This window comes from Giraffa tippelskirchi, chromosome 13 (genome assembly GCF_054371585.1).
Source record: "Giraffa tippelskirchi isolate mGirTip1 chromosome 13, T2T-mGirTip1v1.2.pri, whole genome shotgun sequence".
Lineage (NCBI taxonomy): Eukaryota > Metazoa > Chordata > Mammalia > Artiodactyla > Giraffidae > Giraffa > Giraffa tippelskirchi.
The window spans coordinates 80237607-80255413 of NC_137287.1; the positions used below are offsets into that span (position 1 = coordinate 80237607).

Consider the following 17807-nt stretch of genomic DNA (forward strand, 5'->3'; position numbering starts at 1 on the left):
TCACAGCCAAGAGAAGGTTAATGAGACATAACAAGTAGATGTCATACGGTAGCTCAAATGGAATCCTGGAAGAGAAAAAGGACACCATGTAAAACTAAGAAGATCTGAATAAAATACAGATTTTGGTTAATCACAATGTATCAATATTAGTTCATTAATTGTGATAAATGTGCCATATTCCTAAAAGGGAAAACTAGGTGCAGGGTATATATGGGAACTCTCTGTACCTTCTGTGGAATTTTTCAATAACGTTAAACTGCTTTAAAAATGTTTACTGATGAGAACCTACTATAGAGCAGAGGGAACTCTACTCATTACTCTGTTGTGACCTAAAATGGGAAGGAAATCCTAAAAAGAGGAGATACAGTTGATTCTCTTTGCTGTACAGCAGAAACTAATACAACCATTGTAAAACAACTATACTCCAATAAAAATTAATTTTAAGAAGCAAAGTTTATTTTTAAGAGATTATATTTATGTATATGTGCATGCTCAGTTGTGTCTGACTCTGCGACCCCATGGACTGTAGCCCACCCAGTTCCTCCTCCATCCATGGAGTTCTCCAGTCAAGAATAATGAAGTTGGTTGCCATTTCCTCCTCCAGGGGATCCCAGAGATCAAACCTGTGTTTCCTGAGTCTCCTGCATTGGCAGGAGGATTCTTTACCTGACCCACCTGAGAAACCGATACATGTATATGTATGTTGTATATTAGCTGATAAAGTCAATACCCTAAAACTTCAAGGGTAGACATTCCAAAACAAAGCAGCCACATCCTTGCTATTTGCATTTGCCATTTTACAGGCTAGCAAAACTCTTCGGTTGATTACAAAACTTTATGAAACCAAGATTCATAAAAACTGACTTCTGGGAAAAAAAATACGATGTCATCCCCCCAGCACTCAAGACTTCTAAATACAATTCCTTAACTTTTTAAAAAACTATTTTTAAGAAAGTCTACAAGGGCTAGTGGTGATGGAAACCATAGGAGTGTTGCCACATTGATACAGAGGCAGGGAGACCAGAGTGATGGAGACCCCCAAGGAGAGGCTTGGGATCGTCAATGGTTGAAGGAAGGAAGGGCTGTCACGCCAGCCTCTGCCAACCCATTGGCGCCTTGGCAGAGATTAGGAAAAGACATCCCTCCTTGAGATGCTTCATTTCCATTTGCTGGAAATTTGCTGCAATATGCTGCTTCTGGTAGGACAAGACACTTCAGTGCCACCTGCCAAGAATAACAAAAATTGCAAATGTGTGATACCCACGTTTGCCTGTGTGCTGCCCAAGCCACACGACCATATGCTGTCACTCTGAGTGCCTCTGTTGTGACAATGTGTCATCTATTTAGAGCCGTGGCAAGCTTGCATTCACCTTCATGCCTCCTTGTATATAATTCTCCCAACAGAGTGGGCATTCTGTCACAGGTAATCATCATTTTGTTTACCTTGGATTGAAATAAAGAATCTAACTCTTGCACTGAGCCTATAATTGCAATGCCTTTAACCATAACAATGGGGATAACAACATTCGTGGTGCCGAGGTGTTAGGATCTTTAAGTGGGAAAACACATCAAAGCACTGTGTGTGGGACCTCACTGATCTTGGGTCTCTCCTGGGATACCCAGTTCCTTCTTCCCTACATGGCTCACCTACCAAGTTGGGATTCTCTGTTGAAAAGTCACAGGATGTTCACGTGAAGGTGGTTTCAGATACAAAGTCCTCGGACTTCTCTGCTGGTCCAGGGGTTGGGAATCTGCCTTCCAGTACAGGATATGGGTTCAGCAGGAAGATTCCACATGCCCCACAGTAACTAGGCCCGTGAGCTGCAGCTGCTGAGCACGCATGCCCTAGAGCCCATGCTCTGCAATGAGAGAAGCCCCCACAGTGAGAAGTCTGTGTATCGCAACTAGGGAGTAGCCCCTGCTAGACGCATTGCACACAGCAACAAAGACCCAACACAGCCACAATAAAAATGAAATAATAAATAAATAAAATTTTTTAAAGATACACAGTCCTCCATCTCTGTGTGCAGGGACATGAAACAGTGTCTTTTTCTCAAGTGTCTTTTTTTCACTTCCCTGCTTAAGTGACACCAAATCCAGATAAACACCATCTGTAGACAATGTGTTTTTAAAACTGTATTTCATGAAGCAGGTTATGACTTATAAATTTATAAATAAATAGATAAATTTATTTATAAAAATTAATTAATTAAAATAAATTTGCTTACAAATTTAAAAGTTATAAACTTATTAATTAAAGAACCAGTTTCTAAATATAATATGATGAAGCTTTAGAAATCCCTTTAGAAGACATTTTTTTTCTTGAAAAAGTTTTGCTGGCTTTATTTACTCAGAATGAGATTGTGTGTTCTCAATTAGCTGCATTATGAATCACATTTGGTTACACGGAAGTAACCTGGTGGCTCAGTTGGTAAAGAATCCACCTGCAATACAGAAGACCTGGGTTCAATCCATGGGTTGGGAAGATCCCCCGGAGAAGGGAAAGGCTACCCACTCCAGGATTCTGGCCTGGCGAATTCCATGGACTGTATAGACCATGGGGTGGCAAAGAGTCGGACACGACTGAGCGACTTGCACTCACTTCACTCACATGGAAGTAATTAAGGGCCTGAATTCAGAGACGGTATTTAAATATTTGAAAATTGAAGACGCCATTCATAAAACTTCACATTTATCCACCCAAATTAACCTTATGGTGCCCTTCTTTGCCTCAGGAAGGGAAAATGCTCTGTTGAAGGTTCTGTGGGGATCCTGTGTTTACTTCTTCCAGTCACACCTGGGATAAGTCTACTAAGGAGTCACTTGGTGTTTCTGGAGGAGGAAAGTGTGAGAGATCAGCACAAATTGGAGGAAAAGAAATTAATTGAGTTGAGAGGGGTGTGGAGGGGCTTGGAGAAGGGACTTCCTTTGGAATTCCTTATGGTTAAGGTGTTCAAGGCAGGAGTATGAATGTAAGTTTGGAGAAAAATGAGGATTCCAGCTGGAGCAGAAAATTTTGGTCTGGAAGAGTTGGACAACCATGGACTAACCCAGATTTCCAGGCTGAGAAATTTGGATCAGTTTTGAAAGCCCAAAGAAATTGCTAAAGCTTTTTCACATGTGAGGAAAATGGTATTTTAGGAAAATTCATACGGTAGAGGAAAAAAGACTATTTCAAAGTAAAATCGTTGAAATTACTTTTATTTTTTACAAGACTAGTAAGAAAGAGGAACCTTACAATAAGCCTACTTAAAAAAATGAATATAACTATTGAAGTTACCAATTGCTTACAGATAGAGGAGCTGGTCATGTTGAAATTATTGCAAATTCTTTTCATACCCTTTTTGCCTTACGTGCTCTTAGTATTCAGGGTGGGGTCCAAGTCTTTGCTTCACAGTTGTGGATATATAGTTGTATTTTATTCAGTAATTTAAAATAATTATTTAATTTCCATTAATTTCTATTTCAGATCATCTGTTTCCACATGTTCAATTTCTAATGTGTCTTTTGGGGGGGGTGTGCGTGTGTGTGTGTGTGTGTGTGTGTGTGTGTGTGTTCTACAGTGGTTCGTTGCAAAGGAAGGACCTGGGAATGGTCCTAGGTACAGCTCATCCCCTTCACTATAACCAGATATGATCCTGAGAACAGAGAGCTCCTTGAGCATCCTGCATCCCAGAAAGAAGAGGCTGGCTCTGGGATCCCCTCAGATCCAGTGCCCATGCTGAAACACTCTGCTCAGAGAAGCTTCCTTCCCATGGAGGACCCAGGAAGTTCACCACTCCCAGACCTATACCCATTCTGAACTTGGATCTGGAAGGTTTCAAACCGTAATGATGCTGATCAAAGTCAGAAGAAAGAGCTGATGTTTCAAATATGTAAGCAATTTTCTATCCCACAAAAGAGAGAGACCAGAATATATCTTTGGGGCAGACTGTTTTGGAAAACCAGTAAAAGGTTAATTACAGGTCTGAAAATAGATACCAAATGAAAAAGATCTTTTCATGCTAGTGCTCTATATATCTAAATTGCTTCATGTTAAATGAAAGTAATAGTGAATACCTTTTAAATACCTTACCTGGATTCTGGCATTCAGTCCTCACAGTAAACACATGGGATATATATTATTATTTCTATTTTTTAGATGAGAAAACAGAGGCTATTTTGATTATGTTAATTACCCCCATTATTATTATTATTTTGGCCACACCATATAGTTTGTGGAATCTTAGTTCCCTGACCAACGAGAACCCACACCCTCAGCAGTGAAAGCTCAGAGTCCTAACCACCGGACTGTCTGGAAATTCTCAATTGCCCAAATTTAGATAATTGATAATTAGCACAACTGGCAATTAAACCTGTCTGCCATGTGTCAAAGTCAAAACGCTCAACTGTCACTCTTAACCTTCAGATTAAGTTTTCTCTATAAAATTGTTTTTTAAAGAATTTGTTTAGACTGCAGTATGTCTGCAAGCCATGACTAGCAAAACTGGGATCTGGACATTTGTTAAACAGATACCTGTCAACTGTCTACTATGGCCAGATACATGTTAGGTTCTGGGGATACACAGTGAGCAAAACAGAAAGACAATCCCTGCCTTCATAAGCATATGTTCCAGCAGATGATAATTGCCATATTTACCTCTTAGCGGTTATTGTGAGAATTAAATGAGATAATAATATTGAACAAATATATCATGATTATTCTGTGCCAGGAATGACTGTAAGTACTCAGCACATGTATTAATTCGAGGAGTCTTTGCTTTTTCTTGGCCGTCTAGTGGAGCCTACCAGGGATGGGACCCAAGAGAAACAGAATCTGCCTGCCAATGCAGGGGACACAGGTTTGATCCCTGATCTGGGAAGATCCCACATGCCTCGCAGCAGCTAAGCCCATGTGAAGCCTGACTGTCCTATAGCCCGTGCTCCACAACAAGAGAAGCCACCGTAATCAGAAGCCCATGCCCCACAACTAAAGGGTAGCCTCCTGCCCCCCACAACTAGGGAAAAGCCTGAGCAGCAATGAAAACCCAGCACAGCCAAAAATAAATAAATAATTTTTTAAAAGAGAGAAACAAAATATGCTGAGACTGTTGCTGACACAATAAAAATTATATGATAATCAAAGTGTTTTTTCCTTTATTAACACATTAAATAATAAGATCCAGTGACATGCTTAATGATACCAAAATTTTGAAAAACTAATGGGCCAGATGTAACTAATTCCCCCATTCAAGTTCACAGGCATTCACTGGTTTATAGACCCCAGGATTAATTTAATCCTCATCATAACCCTATGAAGTAGGTATTATCATTTTTATTCCTTCTTATAGATGAGAGAGCTGAGGCTCAGGGAGGTTACATGACTTGTCCATGGCTCCTAAGTGATGGAGCTGACATCTGGCTCCACAGCCTGTGTCCTTAACAACCACATAGAGTGATTTTAGGTGAAGGTTTGCCTCATGGACAGGGTCAATACCATTGGCTGGTAGTTGAAAGGAGTCATTGAATAAGTGGTAGCAGCAATTAGTAAGAGAATATGACCAGGGGGTGAGGAATAGTTCGGACCAATATTAAGAAAATCCTTAAAGGGAAAAATCCGCTGTGTAGCAATGAAGGCGACATAGGACACAGCCGACCTTGACCCTCTAAGTCTCGGAGGCTTGTCGTAACTCAGTGCTGTCTGGCTGTGAGCATCCATTCTAGAGCTGGACACCAAAGACTTTGGGGGGTGTGATGATGGAGAAAAATGTTCTTGGGTCGATGAAAATCTATTATTTTCATTTGTATAATCCCATATTAATTACTGGGATTTTTTTTCTGCACTTCTAGTAGGTACTGTCACCAAAAGACCCTAGGACTTAAAGCAGTCTGGCAGAATAAAAAGAACTCTGTTTATCTTGCAGGGAAGTGGGGGTGACTTTCTTCCCTGCTGTTGTCTGGAAACTTGAGAGGTCAGAGGTGCAGAGACAGGGAAGGTCCTCCAGGCACCTTATAAATAGTCATTGAATTGAAAGGTGTTGAAAGGTAAAGAAACTTACACTTCTCCAAATGGTGACAGGCCACACTACAGTTGCAATTTTTTAAACGAAAAAGACCAACAAAAGAGTCCAGATCATTAGCAAGGCTTTCCTGGGGTGTGGGGTGACAGCCACCGCAGCTCCCAGGAATGCTTGCTCCTACAGAAGCGTGAGAGCGCTCTGCCTGAGGCTGTCAGAAGAGTGAGACAATTTCTTCTTCCCCGTAAGTCTGCTCTAGATGTTTTTCTAATGTCTGTCCACAGCATATTTTTACTGTGACAAGGCACTCGGTTCCTTAACATTCATCTGGTGCACTGATCCTAGAAACAAGGCAGAAAATGTGATGGGGCGGGATGGGGCGGGGGGTGCCTTATCCCACCATGATGGCAACTGCCATGCGATTTACCAGGCGCTTTGTAAACCCCACTTCCAGCTCTACCTACAAACTTCAGCACTAACTGTACAAAAGGGAGTTAAGTGCTGGTTGGTAGCCACTAAGCCCAGCGTTCAGCCCTGAGGACCATGAGTATCAACTAACAGCAGAGGACCAACGAGGTTGGAGATGCTAGAGTGTCTCACACATTCCTCTCCAGGTCACCAGCCTGGACTTGGGGAAAGAGTACATGTGACTGGCCGCTCTGAAAAATACCATCGTGAACCTTCACAGAGAAAACCAGATGGCTCCAAGCCGGCAGTAAAAATAGCTCATCGTGCAGCACAGCCCAAACTAGGAGCAAGGCAGCGCCTTAGGGCCACTCAGGTTTTGATTTCAACTTGCCAAAAAGGTTAAAAAATGTTTTAATTCATCTGGGAGAAAATGCCTTGGAAAGACACCTTAAAAATACAAGTGTTCTACATTTTACCTGGCTTATTTCATATTCATTTGACTGTCATCAGCAGAAGAATGAAAAATATCTGCAGCTAGAAAAAAAAATATTTGTCTTTCTTGTTTGACCATAATAAGGAAATCTGGCAGATCAGCGTAGTAACTCAGTAAAAAATTTCTTTAATAGTATGAGAAGGGTGGGATAAAGAGAATTAAAAACTTGTGTTTTATATTTCATGATTTTTAAAGACTCAGATTTACAGATTCATTGGAGCCCTAATTTGTTTATCTCGTTATTTATTTGACAGAAGCAGTTTAACCCATTTCCCACTGTTCCAGTGAGGTTTCTATTTTTACCAGTGGGGGTGAATCACACTTGACTATTTAGGGACACGTTTAGAACATGGTTTTTCAAGTCAAGACCCAAGTGAAACTTTGATTCCCAGACCAGAGCCTAGAAGCTCAGCACAGGGCAGCCATTGTGCCCTGGCCTGGAGTTGGCTGATTGTGTTGCACAGAATAGAGGTGATTGGAAGAGCTCCATGGACCAAAAATAGCTCAGATAATAACTCCTTATAAGATAAGAGGAAATAAATGGCACTTGGCTTGGGGTTCCCTCCATCCCCCTGACCTGGTGAACAAGAAAATGCCTTTGTATCTTTCAGTTGTTGACATTGATGTGGTCTCTGTCCACATCCAATGACAGTAAAGACGTGCTTGTCCTCACACACTGTTGTTCTGTCCCGGGAACCATGAATGCTTTTCTTATTTGGCTTAAACTTCTAGGGCCTCATTAATAGAATAGGCTCTTGATGACTGCTTAATAAAAAATGTCATCTCTGTTGGATCTACTTTTGAATTTTTAAATAAGAGATAAAAATAAGTAAAACTGATTAGAACTTTCACTTACATGCAATAAAGAGGTTCAGTGTTCAAATTCACATCTTCAGAAGTATAGAATAATTGTTCTTGAAGGCCTATTTTATAGTTTTTAAAAGTCTAAACTCCTTGAAACTGAACATTATTCCTAGTGTTCCTTTTTTCCAGTCAGGCAGAATTTTAATGTGACAAGGATGAAGTCTATAAGCTTATAAAGTCCTGGTAGGATTCTCAGGTTTTTCTCTTTGAGTGTCAGAAGTTTACTCACAGTCATTCCTGAAAAAAATTAAAATGCTTCTACCTTGAGATTTTTCCTTAACTACATTTTGATTAAAAGTTGATTTCTATTCCAAATAGAGAAATTCATAGTTCTGATCTTATCTTTCTACTGAAAAGAAGTAAGGTTTATATGCTTTTCTCCTCCATTGGAAGACTTCCATAATTATAAACATTTTGACCCATTTTTTTTAATACCTCATAGTTCTATTTTTAGCTTTTACATATTCTATAGAGCTGGAATTTATTTTGGTACAAAGAATAAAGTATAAACTCAGTTCTGTATAATGGCTTTCCATTTGTCCAAATACAATGTAGCACTGATTTGAAATATTTTTTTATACTAAACTTTTATGTATACTGGACTCTGTGTTCTTTTCCATTACTGTATTTATTTTAATTACCACAGTTTTAACCAGTTTTTACCACACCATTTTAACCACTGTAGTGTATCATATTTTATATTTATTATACCATATGTTAAAATGTATTATAGAGGGATACTGTTCAGTTTTTCTGTTCTTTTCCAAAATGACCCTGGCTACTCCTTGAGCCTCTTAATAATCTGTAGCCTAATCTAAGTCTGCAAAATCTCCTCCAATTGATTAGGATATCTATCAATTTAGATAGTACTCAGCCTTGAATACTGCCTTGAGCTCAATCATAAATCAATTCAGTATCCCTTGAATACTTCCTCCTTAAGTTTATTCCTAAGTGCTTCATATTTTTGGTTTGTTGTGACTGTCTCTCTTACTTGATATTTTCATCTTCTTTTCTGAGTTTAGGAAAGTTTTTTATTTTGTGTATTACTTTTAAAACCAACCAGTTTGCTATATTCTTTTACTATTTCTAATTGTTTTTCAGTTGCAACAACTCTTTAATAGATAATGCAAAATTGAATTACATTTGTACTTTAAATCACCAAAATGTAGCATCTGAAATAATGAAGTTTTGCTGTAACTGAGGGCATGCACACATCTATACAACTTTTTTGCTTTCATAACTGTACTGATTTGAACCTTGACCAACAAGAACAAAATGAATATGAAGGTTTACAGCCCACTCTCAATCCACTGGCTAAAATACTCTGATCATAAGCACTTCTCCCCTTCCCTTTTTTAGGGGTTTTGCTTTTATACAATGGGAAGAGTGATAACTCCTCTTTTCTCCCTACTTTAAGGTGATATGAGGAGGAATGAGACAAGAAGCCAGGTGCTGTGAATAGCTTCCCAACAGATACCACAATGCATCCACCAAACACATCTGCTAGTACTCACCAATGAGAATACTATCTGTGGGTTTTAGTGTTGATAAGAGTGGAGTAGCTTGTACTGTACTGGCCTTCCTTTTGATATAGCAATTATAAACTCTGAAGTAATTTTTTAATCATTTGAAGGCACTGGGGAGAAGTCAGGTGAAAGCTTCAGGCAGTATAAAGGTGGCTGGGAGTCAAGAAGAAAGCCGTGGACTTAGTGGACCGAGGGATAGAAAGAGAGTGGTATGGCTGAGTGGTTGGATATTGATGGTGGAAATCCTGGAACAAAGGGAGCCACGAAGGAGGAAGCCCCAGAGTCTGAATATAAACCCTCTCAAACCCTCTAATGACTCAAACTGTGCATACACTGGGTGGACTGCAAAATGTCTTCAGAAAACAAAAGACACAAGACAGAAAGTTGAACAGAGATTCTGGCCATTCCCAACCAAAAAGCAAACAAAGTCCAGAATTTTGAAACCTACTGAATTAGAGGAGTTTGGTAGACATCTCAGAGCTTTTTTAAAACCATAGAAGGGCTCTCCCTGACAAGTAGATGCGATGTCCCAAGACTAAGGGATTCATGTCAGGAGTAAGAGCAAAACACAAACAGACATGCCCTAAATAATCAAGACTCCACAAGTTAAAATAGATCACTCATTAATATAACTGCCTGCAATTATAAAAGTCAACACTCTTCGAGGAATATAAGAGATTCTGAAGTGTCTGCAATGTGTCATCTATAATGCCCTGTATACCATAAAAATTACTATATATGTAAAGAACCAGGGGAATGTAATCCATACTTAAAAGAAAAATCAGTCAGTAGAAATATATTCTGAATGACTAAGATGTTGGAATTAGCAGGTTTGAATTTTAAAGATGATATTATAAGTTCCAAAATATAAAGGGTAAGATGGTCATAATGGGTGAGAATGGAGACGCAGAAGGAGAATCTCAGAAAAGAAGTGGAAACTATAATTCAAACAGAAGAAGGGGGAGGGAGGGAAAAGGGGAAGAAGAGCCCAAATGAAACTCTAGAGCTGACAAGTATACTATCTGGAATGAAGAAAGCTTCCTGGGTAGGCTTCACTGCCAATGAAGAAGAAGAAAAGGTCTGTGAATTTGAACACAAATCACTAGAAATTAACCAGTCTTAGACAGAAAGGACACACCTGAAGAACAAAGAGAAAAAGGATCCAAAGACAGGTCGTGGAAAAAGGTGTAACTGGGTATCTCCTGAGGACCTCATCCAAATGCAGGATTTGATCAGTTCAATTGGATCTCTAGATTCCACACGGCTGGCAAACTATCATTCATGGCTCCAGTGAGCTCTCTTAGAACAGGTTCCAAAAGACCTCATTTCATGAAGAACAGGTTAACTTAGGCCATCTCTCCACTTCTTCCCAGACCCATGATCCCAGCATTATCCTTGTTGATCTAATGGAAACTATCCTGAAATTTTCCCCTTTCAAACTGAAGGAAAACGTGCTTGGAAGCATCAGTCAGTTTTTCAGAGGCAGTCTTTGATTTTATAAATAAAACGACCCTTGACTTTCCCACTAAGGTAAGGTACTCTACAAAAATGTATTGAATGAATGATTGCACAACCTGAAAGAAAAAGAACATGGGGGACCAAGAGGGTTACTGAGAAAGTGGGTCACGTTGTTAACCTACTGACTCGGTAGGAGACAAGCATGACCAGAAGAAAACAGATGAACTGAGCTGAGAAGTCAAAGGTTTTTTTAAGTGGAGGCTTCAAGGAGATCGAAGAATAGATGTAGTTGGAATAAAGAACTGGAGAGGGAAAAGCTCTGCTCAAAGAGTGAGCATAAGATTGGAGAGGCAATTGGAGAGGCAATCTGTTTCTGGGGGTGACAAGATGTAGAACTATCCACCCTGTCCCAGACACTTCAGATGAAAATAGCACATCCATGCAGACCCAGCAGGGGAGCTCACCACATTAGCAAAAGCGTGGGTTCTTCTTCTTCTCCAGAACTGAGCTCTTGATTTCCTCCTCAAACCTGTTTCTCCCCCATCTTAGCCACCCCCAACTACCTAATTATATCCTATCAGAAACCTGGGAGTAATTTTTAATTCTTCCTTCTCTTCGCTTCCATATTCAACCTATCAAGAACTATTGGTTCTTCCGTCTCCACTGCCATCATCGTGTTTCAGGCTGTCATCGTCTTTGTCCTAAGCTACTGAAAACATAGATGTTTATTTGATTTCTCTGCTTCCCACTCTTGTCCACCTTCATCTTTTCTCTACACATCAACCACAGTGACCATGTAAGAATATAATAAATTCAATCATTACCTCCTTACTTAAATCAATAGCTTCTATCACACCTACCACCAAATTTACATTTTTTTACTGTACAATCAAAACCTCACTTCCCCAATCTCATCACTCACAACTCTTCACCTAGATTATTATATTCTACCCATGCCAACAGTGTATATACCATCACTAGCATGGCAAACCCTTTCCTCCGTGGACACCTTCAGAGGAGATGTTCTCTCTTGTGACATGATCTCCTAGACTCATCAAATATCTGACTCCTTTCCCTCTGGGCCTCCACTAAGAAGGCCGCTTCCTTAGAAATGCTATCCCTTGCTTCCTTATCTGAAGTTGTTCTGTGTTTCTTCTCCTGCACAGCCCCCTATTCATTTTGTGGTACTTATGCCAATTTGGAATTATGCATTCTTTTACTTGTTTATCTACCATCTTCCTGCAAGAATACAAATTCAGTGTGGGCAGTGTCACAGCAATTTTGTTCAGCTCAGGACCCAGCATATAGTAGGTGCTCAACAAATGTTTGATAAATGACCGAATGAAGGGCAACATCTTCAGAGTTCATGTAAACCCCTCCCACTTCCCAGATTCTCACTGAGGGAACCCCGCCTTTGATCAACTTCCGTCTTCTCTTCCCCACACTAATCCCACTGAGAACAGGGGCCTCAACCAAGTGTAACTGAAGTTCCTGATGTCAAGTTCAGGGGAGGTCTTTAGAAACAATTTTAAGTAACTTTAAAAATCATAATAGGAATTGTAAGGCAAGAAAACTACACACTCAATACCATAGTGCACTGTTCATCTCCCTAAACTGGACTTGTTCACTCATATTTTAGCAAATCCGCCTGCAATGAAAATGACTATACAAGCTAAACATGCTGTCCCAAAAAGTGATTTTCAGTTTGTAGTTTTTAAAATATTATCTTTACCAAGAAAATTAGAACAATCTTCATTCTCACAATTCATCTCTTGGTATTACTGAGGTCACAGACATTAATTCCAGGCTTTAGACATTTAGAAATTATATGTTCTACCCTTGATACAGGAGTATGGTGCTACTGACTCACTGTTAATTGAGCAGCCATTGGCTTTGTTTATTCAGCTGTGGTCCTGGCTTGGGTTACCCTATCTATCATTTCCTCAAGTTCTCTCTCCAGCTACCCTAAGACACTGGGGACTTTTTATTTTTACAGAAATTAAGTGACCTGCAAATCTTGGTTTCATTAGCACCATGTTTTAAGCAACTTAGGTAATATCTGAGACACATGTATTGCCAGTTTGTCAAAAGTGTGTCTGGGTGTGTGTGTCTGTGTGTGATTAATAAATTACAGGTGGCTTATCTTGACACAGTATTTCTATTTCCCATCTATTCCCACAGGAATGTCCTAACCCTATCCCAGCCTCACTCCATTTAAGTGATTTATGATGTAAATTAAAACTGAAAAGATATCATTAAAATTTTTTTTGAAGCATAGGCGTTTTAAAGATACTGTTTTACAGTTTTGTTTTCCTTGGCAGTTTAGACACATTTTATAACCTAAATAGTAATTAGAATATGAATAGTATAAGCCTGTTAGAATTATTATAGCTAGAAAACTTTATCATAGTATGTCATGTGTGTGTATAAAATCAGCATTACTGAGCACTTAAACTGTAGCGTATATTTTATAATATGTTACCATGTTTAACTCTCATATTTCTCTGCAAGTACATATTATCATTCGATTTTACAGAGGCAGAAACTGGGGCAGAGAGAAAGTATGACACCAAATGTCCAACAGCTGACACACACATCTAGGATTTGAACTCATTCAAAGAGTGGCTGGCTACAAAGATTGTGCTTACCGCACTGTGAGAATTCTACTAATTTAACACAACGTGTTAAAATTCCAGTATTCTGGAATGTGTTACTCTAATGCCTGAGTTATGCAGTTATATGGTGCTGTTTAGCACACACATCATAAATTTTCAGCTGGAGTAAATCTGTCACTCAGAAGTAACAGGAAACAGTTACATGCAGTTCTATGATGCTCTGTTTTGCAACTTGATACATTTTTGAAACTACAACAACACAGGAAATAATGTAACTAAAGTCTGCTAAAAATTTGGCAGCACAAACAACTTTAATCTCATTTCTTAGAATGTGATTTTTTTCAAGCATTTTCAAAGAAAACAGTTTCCATTTGAAGAGAGACCGATGCAGACACATTTTTTTTCAAGAGATACTTGGAAAGCACCTGGAATTGATTTTTGTTAAGAAACAAAGGAAAGGCAGAGGGTTCCTCTCAAATATCTGAACTCAAATATATAAATAAAATAAATTGGGGCTAGGAGAAGCCTTTGGGAGTGTTGAGGGGTGGGGGAGATGAGAGCCTGGGTGAAGGTTGTCACAGGCATCACCAGGAAACAGTGAAAGAGGAAAAATTCTCAAAACAAAGTTTTAGAACAACTTAGGAAGAAGTGAGTGGAAGTTCCAGTTCAAAATATTAAACATAAGAGAAACTTGGTCCAAATAGAACAGAAGAAAACACACTTGGGACTTTCCCTCTAAACCCTTGACTGTTCACCACAACAACCAAATCCACTATGAGATGATGGGGAGGTGTCTTACTGAAACTGAGGTTTTGTTTCTTTTTCTTTAGTTGCCAAGCAACATGTTCACTTAGAAGTTCTTTCCTATTATGTTTATGTTCATATGCTGGTGTTTATTTTCTGTGATACAAACCATGTACAAACTTACGGGGTTAAAATATCTTTTGCAGTTCTAATACTGATATTTTCTCTTTAAGGACCTCTATTTCTCTCAACAGTTTTTTCTTTATAAATATACGCGTGTGTGTGCACAGTCGCTCAGCCATGACCAACTCTTTGTGGCCCTATGGACTGTAGCCTGCCAGGCTCCTCTATTGATGGGATTTCTCAGGCAAGAATACTGGAGTGGGTTGCAATTTCCTTCTCCAGGGGATCTTCCTGACCCAGGGATCAAACCTGTGTCTCTTGCTTCTCCTGCATTGGCAGGTAGATTCTTTACAACTAGTGCCACTTGGGAAGTCCTATGAAATACATATTTTGTCCAAATAGCTATGGAATATTTTAAGTGAAACAGAAAGTGGGATTAGGGTTCAAGACAGAATGCATACATTTTTTTGCTCCTTTTCAAAATCTATCTGTGAGTTTAGATGTATTTCAAAATTATATTAGTTATTTACTGTTCAGTAGCAAACTTGAGGGCTTAAAATAACGAATGTTTTTTTTTTTTAATTCCACAGTTTGGTGGGGGTTAGGGAGCAGTGTCCAGCCTAGGGTCTCTTAGGAGGCTGTAATCAAGATGTCGGGCAGGCAGGGCTACAGCTTGTCTGAAGACTTGACTGGACCTTAAGGACTGATTGCCAAGCTCACTCCCATGGCTGAGGACAGGAAGCCTCAGTTTCTCACCATGAGGGCCTCTCTATGAGGCTGCTTGAGTGACCTTGTTAGGCACCTGGCCTCCCTCAACTCCAGTGACCCAAGTAACAAAGGTCAAGGTGGAAGTCACCATGTCTTTCATGACCTAGCATCAGAAGCCCAGCTTCTATTAGTCACACGGACTAACTTTCATACAAAGTAGGGAGGAATCCACAGGAATGTGACTATGAGAACAAGGAGATCACCGGGAGCTCTTCTTGGAGACTGGATACCACAAAAAGAAAAATCCAAAACAGCAAAGTAAAAGGGACATGACAGCCATCCAAAGACCAGAAAATAAGAGGACTCTGGGAATGATAGAAAGCAGATGGAACTACAGAATATTGACAGACAAATAAAAACAAGAATTCTGGATATAAAACCTATGAATGTTGTCAAATTACTACTCAGAGGAAAAGGCAGAGCTGTAATTCATTATTATAAAACCCAGAAAATGGAAAATATATTATCTAAACTTTTAACTCAAATAATTATAAAAACTCGTTAATTTCAGCTTGTGTCTGACATAGTTTTTTTTTTTAAGTACTTTTGAACAAAAAACAAAATAAGTTTCTTTAAAAGTGCTCAAAAGTAGCAAAGCTTTTTGAGAGTCTGATCAAGAACAAAAGGGAACAGATTTATATAAGAACTAAAATAAACCAATCCACAAATTATGAGAAATAGTAAATCACTGTTTTAAGACATAAAGTGTTGTGGTGGTTTGATACACAGCAGTGGACATTGAAGACTCACAGCACGTAAACCTTGTCCAGCCAGGGTTAAGGTTGGGTCAATGACATTCTGGCCAGTTAGAACCACTGACACACATTTTCTTTTGTGGGCACCTGATAGTAAATATTTCAGGTGTTTCAAATATTTGGCCCCTTTATGGGCCAAATGATCTCTGTTCAAATATTCAGCTCTGTCACTGTGGCATAAAAACTGTTATAGACAAAATATATTGAATTGTGAGGTGTTTTTCAATAAAACTTTATTTACAAAAACAGAAAGCAGACTGGATTTGGCCCATGGGTTGCCATTGCCAATCCGAAGATTAGAGCATCACTTTTCTTGGGGTTTGGTCCAGGGAAGGGTACATGGTGCAGTCAGATCCACTGAGACTCAATTCTAGGACCTTGTGACTCTGTTGGAAAGAGAAAAATCACGCTTTTCTCCTGTGATTGTCAACTAGAAAAGGGAAGCTTGAAGATGCTGCTGGTGTCTTGCTGCTGTGAGGGAACCACTGTCTAACACTAAGGAATACATGTCCAAGAGGTGGAAAGAAGGGGACCTAGTGACAATATTTAAACTCTTGGATCCAGGTGAGCCTGAAACTACATTTACCTTTGGACTTTTCAAGTTCTTGAACCTATATATTCTTTTATTTATTTAAGCCTATTTCAGTTGGGTTATCTATCATTTATAACCAAATGAGTCATTTATTTCTTTATTCCTTCCTTCATTGAACAAATATGGATTGTGTTCTCCTGTATATAAAGTGCTCTTCTAGAATCTGGGAATATAACATGGCATGAGGCAAATGAGTTCCCTACTTTTTTGGAGCTTATATTCCAAAGGAAAAAGTCAGGCAATAAACATATTAAATGAATAAATAAATACAGTAATGGCTTCCCTGGTGGTCCAGTGGCTATGACTCTGTCCCGCCAATACTGAGTTCAATTCCTGCTCAGGGAACTAGATCCCATGTGTGGCTGCATCTTGCATGCCACAACAAAGATCAAAGGTATGCAGGCCTCAACTAAGATCTGGCACAGCCAAATAGATAAATACTGTAATTTCAGATACTGATCAATGAGGTGATGAAATAAGCCAGGAATGAGGGACAGTCGTTTGGATCTAGGTGGTTAGAAGAAACCTGAGGAGAGGCCAGAGTGATGAGAAGGAACCAGACACATGAAAACTCTGTAGGAAGAGTACTCCAGGCAGAGAAACCAGCGACTGTAAAGCATGGAGCCATTAGTAAGCTTAGTCTGTTTCAGGAACTGTAGGAAGCCTAGTGCAGAGAACAAGGGATGGGCAAGGCAGAGAGGGATACAGGATGAGAGTAGAGGGCCAGATGGGAGACTCCGAAGAGCTTGGAATTTCTTTTTCCTAAGTATAACAAAATGCCACAAAATATTGTCTCCTTTTTTTCCTTTTTGCACAAAGAACAACATGAATTATTTGTATATTAAGTTGCTAAGAGAATAGATCTTAAAAGTTCTCATCACAAGCAGAAAAAATTTAACTATGTGTGGTGATGGATGTTAATTAGATGTAGTGTGGTGATCATTTTGCAATATACATAAATAGCAAATCATTAACTAATGGAATGTTCTATGTCAATTAAACCTCAGATATATATTGATTCTGTAGTTGCTATGGATGGAAGAAGAATGAAAGCAGAGATGATTCAGAGGCTCCTGTGGCCCCCAGACAAGAGGCAAGAGTGGGGTCTTGGCCAAATGGGAAGTCATATTGATGGTGAACAGTGGCTAGATTTAGTGAAGTGAAGGGAAAGTCGCTCAGTCGTGTCCGACTCTTTGTAACCCTATGGACTATACAGTCCATGGAATTCTCCAGGCCAGAATACTGAAGTGGGTAGCCTTTCCCTTCTCCAGGGGATCTTCCCAACCCAGGGATCGAACCCAGGTCTCCCACATTGCAGGTGGATTCTTTACCAGCTGAGCCACAAGGGAGGCCCAAGAATACTGGAGTGGATAGCCTATCCCTTCTCCAGCAGATCTTCCAGACCCAGGAATTGAACCAGGGTCTCCTGCACTGCAGGCAGATTCTTTACCAACTGAGCTATGAG

General features: G+C 39.5%; 1 protein-coding gene across 2 annotated transcripts in view; it reads right to left on the reverse strand.

Moving 5' to 3' along the window:
- Positions 1–17807, reverse strand: part of MPP7 (MAGUK p55 scaffold protein 7) — a 289092-nt gene that overhangs the window by 231516 nt on the left and 39769 nt on the right. The window lies entirely within an intron of this gene.